This window comes from Sander lucioperca, chromosome 12 (genome assembly GCF_008315115.2).
Source record: "Sander lucioperca isolate FBNREF2018 chromosome 12, SLUC_FBN_1.2, whole genome shotgun sequence".
Taxonomy (NCBI): domain Eukaryota; kingdom Metazoa; phylum Chordata; class Actinopteri; order Perciformes; family Percidae; genus Sander; species Sander lucioperca.
Window position 1 is genome coordinate 19,657,409 of NC_050184.1, and position 14,547 is coordinate 19,671,955.

Consider the following 14,547-nt stretch of genomic DNA (forward strand, 5'->3'; position numbering starts at 1 on the left):
AGAGCTCTGCTGACGGGTCCATCAGCAGCAGCGGCCTTCTAATGTACAGCCGGTCTGAGCTGCTGGGACTGCAGGACAGCGGAGTGCTACTGTCGCCTGATCTGCTCCACGATGTGCCTGGGGAGCTACGACAACATCATGGACCGGGCCTCTGTCGAGACAGGAAGGCCAGGAAACGGGATAGGAGAGGCGGCCTCAGACAGCGCATCCAAGGAGCCACCAAGCTACCGCTACCACCCATGCTTCTCTGCAACCCACGGTCCTTAAGCAGCTAAGGCAATCACAGACTGTCCATCGCCATCTACAGGACAAACATGACGCTCCCATGCTGATACTTGGCGATTTTAACCACTGCAGCCTGAATAAAACTTTACCTGGCTTTCATCAATATGTTAAGTGTAACACTAGAAACAACAACATCCTCGATAAATGCTATGGCAATATCAAGGACACCTACACAGCCAGAGCAGACCTCCCCTGAATAACTCTGACCATAATGTTATCCAGCTGCTCCCCACATATCGCTCCCTTTTTAAGTCCAGTCTGTGAAGGTATGGTCCAGTGACAAAATGGAGGAGCTGAAGGGATGCTTCCTCTGCACAGACTAGGATATCTTTTTCAAGGATGCAGACATTGACAGTGCCACTGAATCAATCACTGCCTACATATCTTTCTGTATTGACTCTGTTATACCCCAGAGAACTGTTAAACGATATGCTAATAACAAACCCTATATCACAAAAGGCATCAGGGAATGCATCAACAGGAATCAGATCTGGAAATAAAGCAGAAGTCCGAGCTACACAAAAAGACCTTTATCTGCAAATGAGAGCAGCTCGGCAGCAGAACAAGGAGCAGACAGAACAAGATCTGTCAGAATCCAACACAAAGACAGTTTGGGACTCTATCAGACCAATGAGCAACATGGACACTAAAAGGAAGCCCCTGTTTGCCCACAATGAAACTGCAAAGGCAAACAAACTGAATAATTTCTATATGCGTTTTAATACTGACAATATCAGGGAATGTGCTGTAGAGTTAGAGAATGTAATTTGTAATGTGAACTTGGACAGAATCATAATTGAACCGCACACTGTTACTAAGGTGTTAATAAACATACACACAACCAAAGCAACCTGATAACCTGTCTGCTTTTCTTTTAAAAACTTTTGCAGAAGAATTGTCACCAACCTGGCATAAACTATTCCAGCTCTCCATAGACACATACACAGTACCAAAACTCTGGAAAAAATCTATTATTATTCCAGTACCCAAAAAGGCATGTCCCCAGGAGAACAATGATTATCGGCCGGTGGCCATTACCTCTAATGTTTTTAAATCAATGGAGAGGCTTATGATATAGAAACTCCATACAGATGTGGAACAAATGTTAGATAAATACCAATTTGCTTACACAAAAAAATCGTAGTACAAGTGATATATCATATCAACAATAACTCATTTTCACGTCATCCACAAGCGACAGCAGTCGGCGGGGACGAGGCAGCCGGCAGCTGCCTTCAACCTCCTACCTAACAGTCGGCTCTATCGCCTAGTTTTTATTAGTTTTTATTATAGTAATAAAGTGTTTTTAAAACCAAAGATACATTTTTACGTGTAAGTAAGTATTAGCCTCACGCTAATTCATCAAGACTAGGCCTACCGGCTAAACTAACGCTAGCTTCATGGCAACCTCTACACCTGGCGAGTCCCCACTCCCCCTCAGGATTTCCTCGTTGTTTAATAATACAAACAAAGAAATTGCTGACCTCAGGGAAGATGTTCATCGGCTTTCCGAGGACTTAAAAACCAAAGATGCTTTGTTAACCGCCTGCTTGGACGTGGCTCATAATCAGTCGCTCCGGATCTCATCTCTCTCGGCGGCCTTCCAGGATACCGCGCCATGGGACCCAGTTGCCTGCCCACGCCCATCGTCCTGCTCGACACCGGTTATCAAGCCACCCTGGACTGAGGTGGTTTGCGGCCGAAAGAGAGCCTCAGGTAGGGCTCCATCGCCTCCTGCCCTCAGCCTCTCCAACCGCTTCAATGCCTTGTCGGAGTCGGAGCCGGTGGTGGCCAGTGCGACTCACCGGGCTCGCCCCGCTTCAAAGCAGACTGACCAGCCGTCGTCACGGAAGACGATTGCTACCGTGCAGCGAAAGCTTCTGAGGGATGCAGTAGTCAGACGGTCCGGTGGCCTACACTGCCTGGATCGGCCAAATGACAACGTTCCTCAAAAACAATCCCCACAACCGAACGGTAAGCAATCTTCCTCTTCTTTTCCCTGCCCATCTGAAACCAACACTGACTGTTTTGCTCCCGTCACCGGCTATCCACACCCCCCCACTCCTCGTCCGCTCTTCCCCCTAACCACAGTAATTATTGGGGACTCCATCACTAGAGACCTACGGTTTCATAATGCTGTCACACACTGTTTTCCCGGAGCCAAAGTTGCAGACATCCTGGCTAAAGTTATGGACCTGATACCCTCATTTCCGACCTCTATCAAACGCATCGTGGTCCATTGTGGACATAACGACATGTCCACTCGGATTCAGGAGTGTGAGCGCACAAGGCGAGACTTTACCACTCTCATTGAGGCTTTAAAAAGCACTGGGAAGTCGGTTTTTATTTCGGGCCCACTTCCATCTCTAGGTCGCGGATCATGCCTCTTTAGTAGACTACTCTCCCTTAACACCTGGCTCCAGCTCACATGCAGCATTCACAGGATAGGTTTTATTGACAACTTCAATCTGTTTTGGGAACGTGGCTCCCTGTTCAGCAGGGATGGGATTCATCCCAATACACGCGGAAGCCAGATGCTACGTGGAAATTTGCACCACGCCCTGCATACCCAGACCTCTGATTGACTGTTTACATCCCGTAAACACTCCCACAAGCACACTGACCAGACACACTCTCCCAAAGTCAATAATCAGAGATACAGCGCTACACGCCCCTCTGTGCTCCCTTCAGAGCAATCACCCATTCATAATCCCATAACCACCGTGTCTGTCCCCCGACTGAGACCGTTTAAACAAAACACTAACAAAAGAGGTGCTATACTAAACAACCTAATTGGAATTAAAACAACCACTGCAACGATAGAACAGAATAGGAAAATCAAATGTGGACTATTAAATATTAGATCTCTGTCATCAAAAGCATTATTGGTAAACGAATTGATATCAGATAACCACATTGATTTATTCTGCCTCACCGAAACCTGGCTGGGCCATGACGAATATGTTAGTTTAAACGAAGCCACTCCTCCCAGTCATAATAATACCCAAATTCCACGAGGCTCAGGCGGAGGAGGGGGAGTTGCAACCATATTTGACTCGAGCCTGTTAATTAATCCTAAACCTAAACTAAATTATAATTCGTTTGAAAGCCTTGTTCTTAATCTTCAACACCCAACATGGAAAACAGTACAGCCAATTATATTCGTTGTTGTTTACCGAGCACCAGGTCCATATTCTGAGTTTTTATCTGAATTATCAGAGTTTTTATCATGCGTAGTCCTTCAATCAGACAAAGTACTTATTGTAGGTGATTTTAATATCCATGTGGACGTTGACAGCAATAGCCTTAGTACTGCTTTCAACTCACTACTAGATTCAATTGGTTTCAGTCAGAGTGTGCATAAGGCCACGCACTGTTTTAACCACACCCTCGACCTTGTGCTAGAATATGGCATCAAAATTGACGATTTAATAGTATTTCCGCAGAATCCTTTATTATCAGACCATTCTTTAATAACTTTCGAATTCCTACTACCAGACTATACGAAATTAAATAAAAGTTTCTACACTAGATGCTTATCTGACAGTGCTATAGCTAAATTTAAGGAAGATATTCCAACAGCACTTAACTCAATGTCATGCCTTAATATAACAGAGGACTGTTATGTTAACTTTAGTCCCTCCCAACTTGATAACTTTGTAGACGCTGCTACGGCCTGCCTACGGACTACTTTAGACTCTGTTGCTCCTCTCAAAAAGAAGATGATGAAGGAAAGGAAACTAGCACCTTGGTATAATTCCCAAACTCGCAAATTAAAACAAATCTCACGAAAACTTGAAAGTAAATGGCGTTCCACCAAACTGGAAGAATCTCGTGTGGATTGGCAAGATAGTCTAAACAATTATAGGAGGGCCCTCAGAAATGCCAGATCAGACTATTACTCAATACTAATAGAAGAAAATAAGAACAATCCAAGGTTTCTCTTCAGCACTGTAGCCAGGCTGACAAAGAGTCATAGCTCTGTTGAGCCATCTATTCCTATAGCTCTGAGCAGTGATGACTTCATGACCTTTTTTAATGATAAAATTATAACAATTAGAGAAAAAATTCATCACCTTCTGCCCACAGCTTCTAACGGCTCACCATTGGGCGCAGGAGGGCTAGAGAGAACGATAAGACCTGATACTTATTTAGACGGCTTTTATCCTTTAGACCTCCAACAATTAATGTTAAGGGTCTCTTCAGCTAAGCTAACTACCTGTCTCTTAGACCCCATTCCAACGAGGCTACTTAAAGAAGCACTACCCGTGGTCAATACCACATTACTAGATACGATCAATATGTCCTTATTAACGGGTCACGTACCGCAGTCTTTTAAAGTAGCTGTGATAAAACCTATTCTGAAAAAACCCACCCTCGACCCTGAGGTCTTAGCCAACTATAGACCTATATCTAACCTCCCGTTTCTCTCCAAAATCCTTGAGAAGGTAGTCGCTAATCAATTGTGTGACTTTCTGCATAGAAATAGTCTATTTGAAGACTTTCAGTCAGGATTTAGAATGCATCATAGCACAGAGACGGCACTGGTGAAAATCACTAACGACCTTCTAATTGCTGCTGACAAAGGACTTGTCTCCGTACTTGTCTTATTAGATCTTAGTGCTGCATTCGACACTATTGACCATACCATCCTCTTACAGAGACTGGAACATTTAGTTGGCATTAAAGGAATCGCACTAAGCTGGTTTAAGTCCTATTTTACTGAGCGATCCCAATTTGTTAATATTAACGATAAACCATCCAAATACGCTAAAGTTAGCCGTGGCGTTCCTCAAGGCTCAGTGCTTGGACCAATTCTATTCTCTTTATATATGCTTCCTCTAGGCAATATTATTAGGAAACACTCAATTAACTTTCACTGTTACGCAGACGACACCAAATTATATCTGTCAATTAAGCCCGACGAAAGCGGTCAGTTAGCTAAACTTCAAGCGTGCATTAAAGATATAAAATCCTGGATGACCCACAATTTTCTGATGTTAAACTCAAACAAAACGGAAGTTATTGTGCTGGGGCCCAAGCACCACCGAACTTCATTATCTAAATATATAGCTACCCTAGATGGTATTGCCCTGGCCTCCAGCACTACTGTCAGAAATCTAGGAGTCATTTTTGACCAGGATCTATCCTTTAACGCCCACTTAAAACAAACCTCAAGAACAGCCTTTTTCCATCTTCGTAACATTGCCAAAATCAGGAACATCCTCTCGCAAAACGATGCAGAAAAACTAGTCCATGCATTCGTTACTTCCCGGCTGGACTACTGTAATTCTTTACTGTCAGGCTGCTCAAATAAGTCCCTCAAGACCCTCCAGCTGATCCAGAATGCTGCAGCACGTGTTCTGACAAGAACTAACAAAAGAGATCACATTTCTCCTGTATTAGCTTCTCTGCATTGGCTTCCTGTAAAATCCAGGGTTGAATTTAAAATCCTTCTCCTGACCTACAAAGCACTAAATGGTCAAGCACCATCATACATAGAAGAGCTCTTAGTACCTTATTGTCCCACTAGAGCACTACGCTCCCAGAACTCAGAGCTACTTGTGGTTCCTAGAGTCTCTAAAAGTAGAGTGGGAGCCAGAGCCTTCAGCTACCAGGCTCCTCTCCTGTGGAACCAGCTCCCAACTTGGGTTCGGGGGGCTGACACCGTCGCCACATTTAAGAATAAACTGAAAACCATCATCTTTGATAAAGCTTATAGTTAGGGAGTGAGGAGTTGCAGCATAGTAGAGTAGAGTAGAGGGAGGCAGGAAATACAAGCCCGTTCCGGCAGGGGAGAGTACGAGCCCGGTCCAGGGCGCCTCTCTTTAGCCTGCCTCTCTTAGTTATGCTATTATAACTCTAGACTGCTGTGGGAAGCTCCTTCCAAGGACACAATGAGCCGCTCCCTCTTCTCTCTTTTCACTTGTCTCCTTTTGTGTGCATCTTAGTCCCAGAAATGCCTGTTACTAACCTAGCTCTGGGGAGTTTTCTCCCCGGAGTCCCTTTGCTTCTTCTTCACCCAGAACATCGCCTTGGAATTGGGTGGCACCTACACCGGGGTCCTGGGTGCAGCTGACGCTATGGACTTACTACACCCTGCTACGCTCTGCGATTCCCCGCAGTGTCCGACTGCGTCCTGCCGCGTCCAACCGCGTCCACCCAGGCTGCTGTGCCACACTACACCCCGTAACGCCCTGCTGTGCCCTACTATGACATGAACTACTACGACTACCATTGTGATCACTGTTTCACTATCTTTATTATGACTATTATTGCCACCATTCACCACTCCCCCAACTGGTGCCGTCAGACACCGCCTACCAAGAGTCTGGGTCTGTCCGAGGTTTCTTCCTAACAAAAAAGGGAGTTTTTCCTCGCCACTGTCGCAATAGCTACTGCTAATGCTTGCTCTTGAGGCAACCACTGTAATAGTTGGGGCTTCGTAAACTACAGAGTTTGGTCTAGACCTACTCTATCTGTAAAGTGTCTCGAGATAACTCTTGTTATGATTTGATACTATAAATAAAATTGAATTGAATTGAATTGAATAATGCACCTCACTCTAAAGCACCTTGAAAGTCCTGTTGCATATGCTTTTTGTTGATTTTAGTTCTACCTTTAACTCAATCCAGCCAGATATCATGCTTAGGAAATTAGTTCAGTTAAATGTAAATCCCTTTTTAATCAGGTGGTATCACTAATTCCTTTTTTTTTTTCACACCAACTTCATATTAACACAAGCAAAACTGTGGAAATGCTGGTAGACCCCAGATCAGCTGGAGATCAGAGCCATGTGACCACCCATGGTTATGACATCAAGCAGGTGTCCTTTAAATATCTAGGAGTTTATATTGATAATGACCTGAGTTGGCGCACACATGTAACAAATGTCTGTGCCAGAACTCATCAGCATCTCCACTTTTTGCGCAGACTTCGAGTTATTTGGGGTCTGTAAAATATCATGTTAATCTTCTATAGAGCAACAATAGAGTAAATTCTTCGGTATGGTATTACCAGCTGGTTTGGGAATTTGACAGTCAAATCCAAAACTCAGATTTTCCATCTGGTTGAGACGGCAGGCAAAATGATGGGAACACCTGCACCTCTCAACCCGCAGGAGCTTTTTGATCAGGCAACAATCAGGCAGGCTAAGACCATTCTATCTGATAACTCTCACGTGTTGTCTTCAGAGTTTGAGCTATTGAACTCAGGAAAGAGGTACAGGGTTCCTCTGGGCAAATATAACAGGTATAAGCACTCATTTGTTCCTCTCTCAGTCAAACTCATTAATGAGCAGCGATGAACATATGACTATGAATTCCAGTGTTTCCTCTATGTTGATTTTGTAGTGGCGGCCCACCATGGCAACATTTCTGCCACCACGGTATCAGAAATAGGGCTGTACAAAAAAATTTAGTCGCGGTTGCCTTTTAAATGATCCTGCCAACATCATGCAGCTGCCGCTCACATTGCAATTTAACAACAAGTAGAACTATTCAGAGGTTATTGGGCCCAACCTGTCACGTACAATGTTTACATACATTCAATTATTCTTTTTGCAATCAGTACAAATTGTATGGTCTTTTATTTCAGATGAATCGGTTCCACAAGCAAGAAAGCATTCCAGGACGGAGCGTGTGTCCGGAAGTTAACATTTATGCATGCATTTAAGAAACCAGAGTTTCCTACCATGGAACTACTGACACTCAACCTGGTGCATATCATGTGACTGTTCTGATGTGTTTGTCTCTTCTGCCTTTTTTCAGGTCAGCAGACATCACTGCCTCCACCACCTGCATGTAGGCTAAGTTTTTTTTATTTTTTTTTTTATTTTTAGCGATTGTCTAATGTAACAGCATAGGTTCATCTTTTGCAATGGCATGTGCTAGAAACCCACCATAAATGAACTGACCAATATTCATATCTACTTTCTATTTAGATGAGTCAACACCACACAGGAAACCAGCCGGTCGGCCAGAGCTGGATGGGTCTATTTTAACGCAAGCTCGGCCTGCCACTTGGGACCCGGTTGAAGGTACAGTGGCTTTGAATTTTCCATTTCCAATTCAATACAATTTCATGATAAGGAACTTGAGAATAACTTAACTTTTTTGTTGTTGTAAACAGCAGAACTCATCACACAGGAGACAGAAATGAGAGGTAAGAAGACTCACTTAAGTTGTTCACATATGCAAGTATATAATGTATTACAACTAAAACTAACACCATTAATTTTCCATAGCCATGAGGACAACCATTACCCGCATGGCACAGCGGATGGATGCATTTAAGGAGAAGATGGATGAGCTGCTCATGCTCTTAAGGAGCTCCCAGTCACCTCCCTCTGCTCCAGTTGATGACGTGTTGCTGTCGCCCTGCTCGACAGTCACCGAGCTGCATGAGTTCAACATGAGTCTCGGTCAACAAAATGGTAATTAAGTGGCCATAGTCCTGCCCTAAGATTAACACTATATAATTGCATAAATTCAAATATCATTATAACTGAACTGACTTTTCTTACTAAATGAGATTGTACAAGCTCTCCACTTTGTTCTACATGTATCATTTGTATTTCTATATGTTTTACAGCAACTATCCTATCTCAAAACGATGCAGAAAAACTAGTCCATGCATTCGTTACTTCCAGGCTGGACTACTGTAATTCCTTATTATCAGGATGCTCAAATAAGTCCCTTAGGACTCTCCAGCTGATCCAGAATGCTGCAGCACGTGTTCTGACAAGAACTAAGAAAAGAGATCATATTTCTCCTGTATTAGCTTCTCTCCATTGGCTTCCTGTAAAATCCAGGATTGAATTTAAAATCTTTCTTCTGACCTATAAAGCTCTAAATGGTCAAGCTCCTTCATATCTTGAGGACCTCTTAGTACCTTATTGTCCCACTAGAGCACTACGCTCCCAGAATGCAGAGTTACTTGTGGTTCCTAGAGTCTCTAAAAGTAGAATGGGAGGCAGAGCCTTCAGCTATCAGGCTCCTCTCCTGTGGAACCAGCTCCCAATCTGGGTTCGGGGGGCAGACACCGTCGCTACATTTAAGACTAAACTGAAAACTCTCCTCTTTGATAAAGCTTATAGTTAGGGAGTGAGGAGTTGCAGTGAACGCCTAGACCGGCGGGGCAGGGTGTATAGCTGCAGACACAGCACCCCTGCTTTTCTCTGCTTCTCTTTACAGTCATCAGATTTACCTATCGTATAATCAATAATATAGTGCCTCTCCTAGTTATGCTGTTATAATTCTAGACTGCCGAGGAAGTTCCTTCTTATGACACGCTCTTTTCTTTTGTTTCCTTTTATGCACATCCTGTCTCAGAAGTGCTTGTTACTCACCTAGCTCTGGGGAGTTTACTCCCCGGAGTCCTTATGTTTCTTCTTCGCCCAGAACATTGCCTCGGATTAGGGCGACACCAAGACCTGGGTCTTGGGTGCAGCTGTGGCTATGGACCTGCTACACCCTGCTACGCTGTGCGATTCCCTGCAATGCCCGGCTACGTCCTGCTGCGTCCACCGCGTCCACCCATGCTCTGCTGTGCCACGCTACATCCTGTACCGTCATAACCCCAACCGTCAGACACCGGCCACCAAGAGTCTGGGTCTGCCGAGGTTTCTTCCTAAAAGGGAGTTTTTCCTCGCCACTGTCGCAATAGCCACTGCTAATGCTTGCTCTTGGGGGAACTATTGGAATTGTTGGGGCTTTATAGAGTGTGGTCTAGACCTACTCTATCTGTAAAGTGTCTCGAGATAACTCTTGTTATGATTTGATACTATAAATAAAATTGAATTGAATTAAATTGATTTTTCCTGACAACCCTTGGAGGTTCGTCCGGAGGTACTGCCATCCATCGCATGCTACTGCGAGTGGCAACCAATGACGTTCTAAAACCGTATAGCCTGCGGGGAAGAAAGACAAAGAAGGCCTTCCAGGACCTGACAATCTGCAGGGTTATAACAGGCAGGTGTTATTGTATTGTTTACAACAGTATTATGCTTAGCTTGGCTGATAAGAGGTTTTAATTTCACTTGTAACTTTGCTTCATTTTGACTTCTACTCTAGCGGCCTCCCAGAAAAACTTCCCCGCGCTGACTGCAGCAGACATGGAGGACCCCACAGTGCTCCCCCCTCTCACAATACCCAACAGCCCAGTGTCAAAGGTGGACTCATTCAAGTTTCTGGGCTCCATCATTTCCCAGGACCTGGGTCCAACATCAACTCCATCCTTAAAAAGGCTCAGCAGAGGATGTACTTCCTAAGGCAACTGCAGAAGCATGGCCTACCACAAGAGCTATTGGCCATCTTCTACACTGCTGCCATCCTCCTGCCTCGTCCCGTCTGGCAGGGACTACAGATCCCTGCACACAAAAACAACCAGACACAAGAACAGCTTCTTTCCCACTGCCATCACTCTCCTGAACTGCTGATAAGTGGGGTCATCCCCTCTTTGGCCATTCACCTACACATTACATACTTTATCATTCCAGTATGCATCTTGCACACTACATTTGCACTATTACTTTACTCCATGTGTACTTGTATTGATATTATGTGTTATTTGTATAATTGTATTTTTTGTGTGTTTTATGTGCCTATATGTATATTGTTGTCTCTATTGTACAGTAGTGTCTATATGGCCAATAAAACTGATTCTGATTATTATATAAAGTTTTTAATTTTTGGTACCATGGTTGTTAAAAGTTGAATGTTCATCTTTGTGGGGGTCTCTTTAAAAATAATAATAATAATAATAATAATAATAATAATAATAATAATAATAAACTAGTCTATGAGCAGCAAATTTTGAGCATTAAACATTTCATTTCCTGCATTCTGGTGAATTTTTATGCACCTATTTCTACCTTTTTCTGAATCAATTTATGCTGGAAATATCTTTATGTAAAGGGAAACAGATTACAATCCAAATATAACAACATAATGGAATATATTACAATAAGGCTCTCAGGCATTCTGTATTGCTATTTATTCTCCTGTAGATCAACTTTTCTAATTATATCCGAGTCAGCACACATGTAGCCTCTAGAGGCATCATTTACTCCTCCCTCCTCTTTTGCTTCTTTTGTTGAGGAAGTAACCTCCTTAAATGTGCATATGACAATTATTCACCTCAATGATACATGAATTCATTTTAATGGATTAATAAAGCCCTGGGCTGTAATAGGCCTATTTCAGATGTGTTACTGCTCATGTTCAAAACTTTGTGCACATTCAAAATATATCCCATCTGTGCTCTCTGTGTTTTGGAGGAGTCTTGATATTTTGAGAAAAATAAAGTGATAATAGGCTATTACAAGAATAAAGTCACTATACTTCAGAAAATAATCTACCTGCACCATAGCCTGCTGTGCATTACGTGATTGCTCTGCTGATACGGTAGATCTCAGACCTCCTGACAGACTCAGAGCCCCGTTTGAGACTCTGGTCTCTGAATGACACAAAGTTTAGGGAAGTGGCTGTAAGCTGCTCTACATCGGAGGTGGAAAACCAAAACTATAGCAGAAATACACGAAGCACAAACGGGACACATCTGCTGCAGCATGTCGACAGCAGAGCGCTTCCTTTATAAACCTGAAGCTGTACAGACCAGGGGCGGAAGGCGCGCTGCTCGTCTCTGTTTTTACAGCGAGAGAGAGGACACTAAGCGACGCACAGGTCTGCTTCAGAGCTCCGTGTGTTTGGGAAAAGTGCTTTATTTGTGATTTAAATAATGATGATTTTTAGAGACTGTATGATTTCACTGCTTTCATGGGAGCTCATCCTCTCTCTATGGGAGCTCAGCTCCCACTGGCTCCCACGTAATTCGTTACCAAAAACTAACGTTCCCAGAACGTTAAACCGACTTTCCATTTCAACCAAAACCTAACCAACACCTAACTAAACCTAACCTTCAGGGAACGTTCCCGCAACCAAAAACGAACGTTCCCAGAACGGGGAACCAAAAATCGTTAGCTGTGGATATTCACAGAGTAGTTAAGGGCCCATAAAATAGCATTCGGGCAATTTTCAGCCCAACCAACGTTACATACCCTATTAGGAGACCTTAAGGAACATTGTGAAATACCCTATATAATCATTCTATCACCCCTTTAAGAGAAGCTGAACTTTAGGAAAGACTAAAGTTTTCCTTTCACTTTAACTTCAATGTTAGGTAACGTTAATCCAGAACATTTCTGGGCCACTGAAACGTTTCAGAGGTAGCTACAACAACAACAACAACAACTGGCATCAACATTGGTATATGTGAAATGCGGTAAGATTTACCACCTTTAAAGAAAACATCGAATGAAAAATACTGACTTAACCTTACCTGATGTTGCTGTCCCACTCAAGTTAACGAGACGCTCCTGCATTCTGTTCTACTTTCGGTCCCTGTATTTTCAAAATAAAGCGCTCCTTTACTTCTTCTTTTTCTTCATGGTTTATTGCTCTTAATACATGCATGGTTTATTGGCGGTTGGCAAACCAACTTAATAATATAGTGATATACATTGCCTGCTGTTTTCCCCAAAAGCCCTAACTGTGAAAAGGTGTGGTAGTCTGCCACACGACGCTGAATTTGCTAAACGACAGTGGTCACAACTGAAGCCACATGTGCAAAACTCTAACTACAGTCTGCACTACCAACAGTCACCTGACTCTTCACACACGTCTCAAAACAGACTCAGTGCAGCCAAACACTATGAACAAGCCTCACTGAGATAACACACACTGTCACTCACACACTGAGAGTAGAAACACTAGCATCAAACACCAATACAGAAATTACAAACTTTCTCATCTTTACAGTTTGAACAATTTGAGTGACTTCACACTACTCAATAGTTTATTTAGAAAAGAAAAGATATAGATTTTACAATATACCAATTTGTATGTAAGGTAAACAAGAAGGAATGAAAATCAGCAGTTTGCTTCAATATAGTATTTTGTCTCTAGTAATTTATGGAATTACTGGAAAAAAATTAAAGGTGCATAACAGTAATAAAGAATAGTGTGACTAATCCTGCCTCTCTCCAGCATCATGTGGCAAGTTTTCTTCATCACACCACAGTTTTACTATAGTAAAGATATAGTGTTTTTCATGTTTTTTTTTATAGCTGTGTATGTAACCTCAGACATCTTACCTGGACATTTTGGTATCTTTGCTCTTTTACCTGTTTCTCTCAAACGGTACAGTGTATAATTGTTTCATTCTTATTTGGTGTTTGTGTACAAAAAAGGCTTTCTGAGCTTTCTCTGTATAAATACCGTATATGTTCACCAACTAGCCTAAAACAAGACACCTGCTTAGGCTTTCAGCTAAAATAGTAATCAGCAGTGTTTGATAGGCGCCAGACTGAAATCTATTCTGTTCTGAATGTGTGGTTAACAGTTTTGACAGCAGTGTGTTAGCATTTTAACAAAGTGCTGTAAATCCACAGTGTTGTGCACATTGTGGTTAAAGTCATGGGATAAGTGTGTAGAGTTTTGAAAACTGTGTTCAAGCAATGAAAAACGAACTAGAGTTTGGTCCACATGAACTGCTGCTGTGCAGACTGTAGTTAACGTTTTTCACATGTGGCTTCAGTTGTGCCCACTGTCGTTTAGCAATCAAAAAAACTGTAACGCTGATTCTCCGTTTTTTTGAACCTCTTACTGTATTGAAAGCGTGTAAGTCATTAAGGTAAATTATTAGTTATGTCTAAAACACACTTTTAGATTTGTGAAATCTTTATTCTATTTGTGAAAATGCAATAAAGGGGGATTTCACAGTTCTTTTCATATGTAGACCACATTGGACCAGGTCTAGATCCAAAACCTTGTCAAATCTGGACTAAATTATCCTAGAGAGGCTAAAGAGTCTTAAAAACACAGTCTCAGATTTGTGAAAGCTTTATTCTATTTGTGGAAATGCAAATAGAATGTAATATATCGTTTATCATAATGTTGAAAAGTAATGGACTACAAACGCTTCCTTGCAGGGTACCATTCTCCACCGCATAAACACTGGAGTATTCTGCACCTACTCTTACTTGTATGTTTCTCTCAAGTAAAAAATCCAAAACCCAATTATATGCTCTACCACCAATTTCCAAATATTTCAACTTAATAAGTAGTCCTTTCCAAAGCATAACATATGCCTTTTCCTACTTCCTTGTTGGAACCCACTTTGATATGGAGAAAAAAGAGCTTTACTTTCTAGGAAATATGTTAACCTTTCAGTGACCATTCTGTCCATGATTTTACATAAATG

At 42.4% G+C, this 14,547-nt stretch overlaps 1 long non-coding RNA gene across 1 annotated transcript; it reads left to right on the plus strand.

The window, feature by feature from the left end:
• Positions 1 to 8,050: 8,050 nt before the first annotated feature.
• LOC116058269 lies at positions 8,051 to 8,840 on the plus strand. The gene is made up of 3 exons (XR_004106998.2): positions 8,051 to 8,087; positions 8,228 to 8,448; positions 8,531 to 8,840. It is a non-coding gene; the product is annotated as an uncharacterized LOC116058269 (long non-coding RNA).
• Positions 8,841 to 14,547: the final 5,707 nt, after the last annotated feature.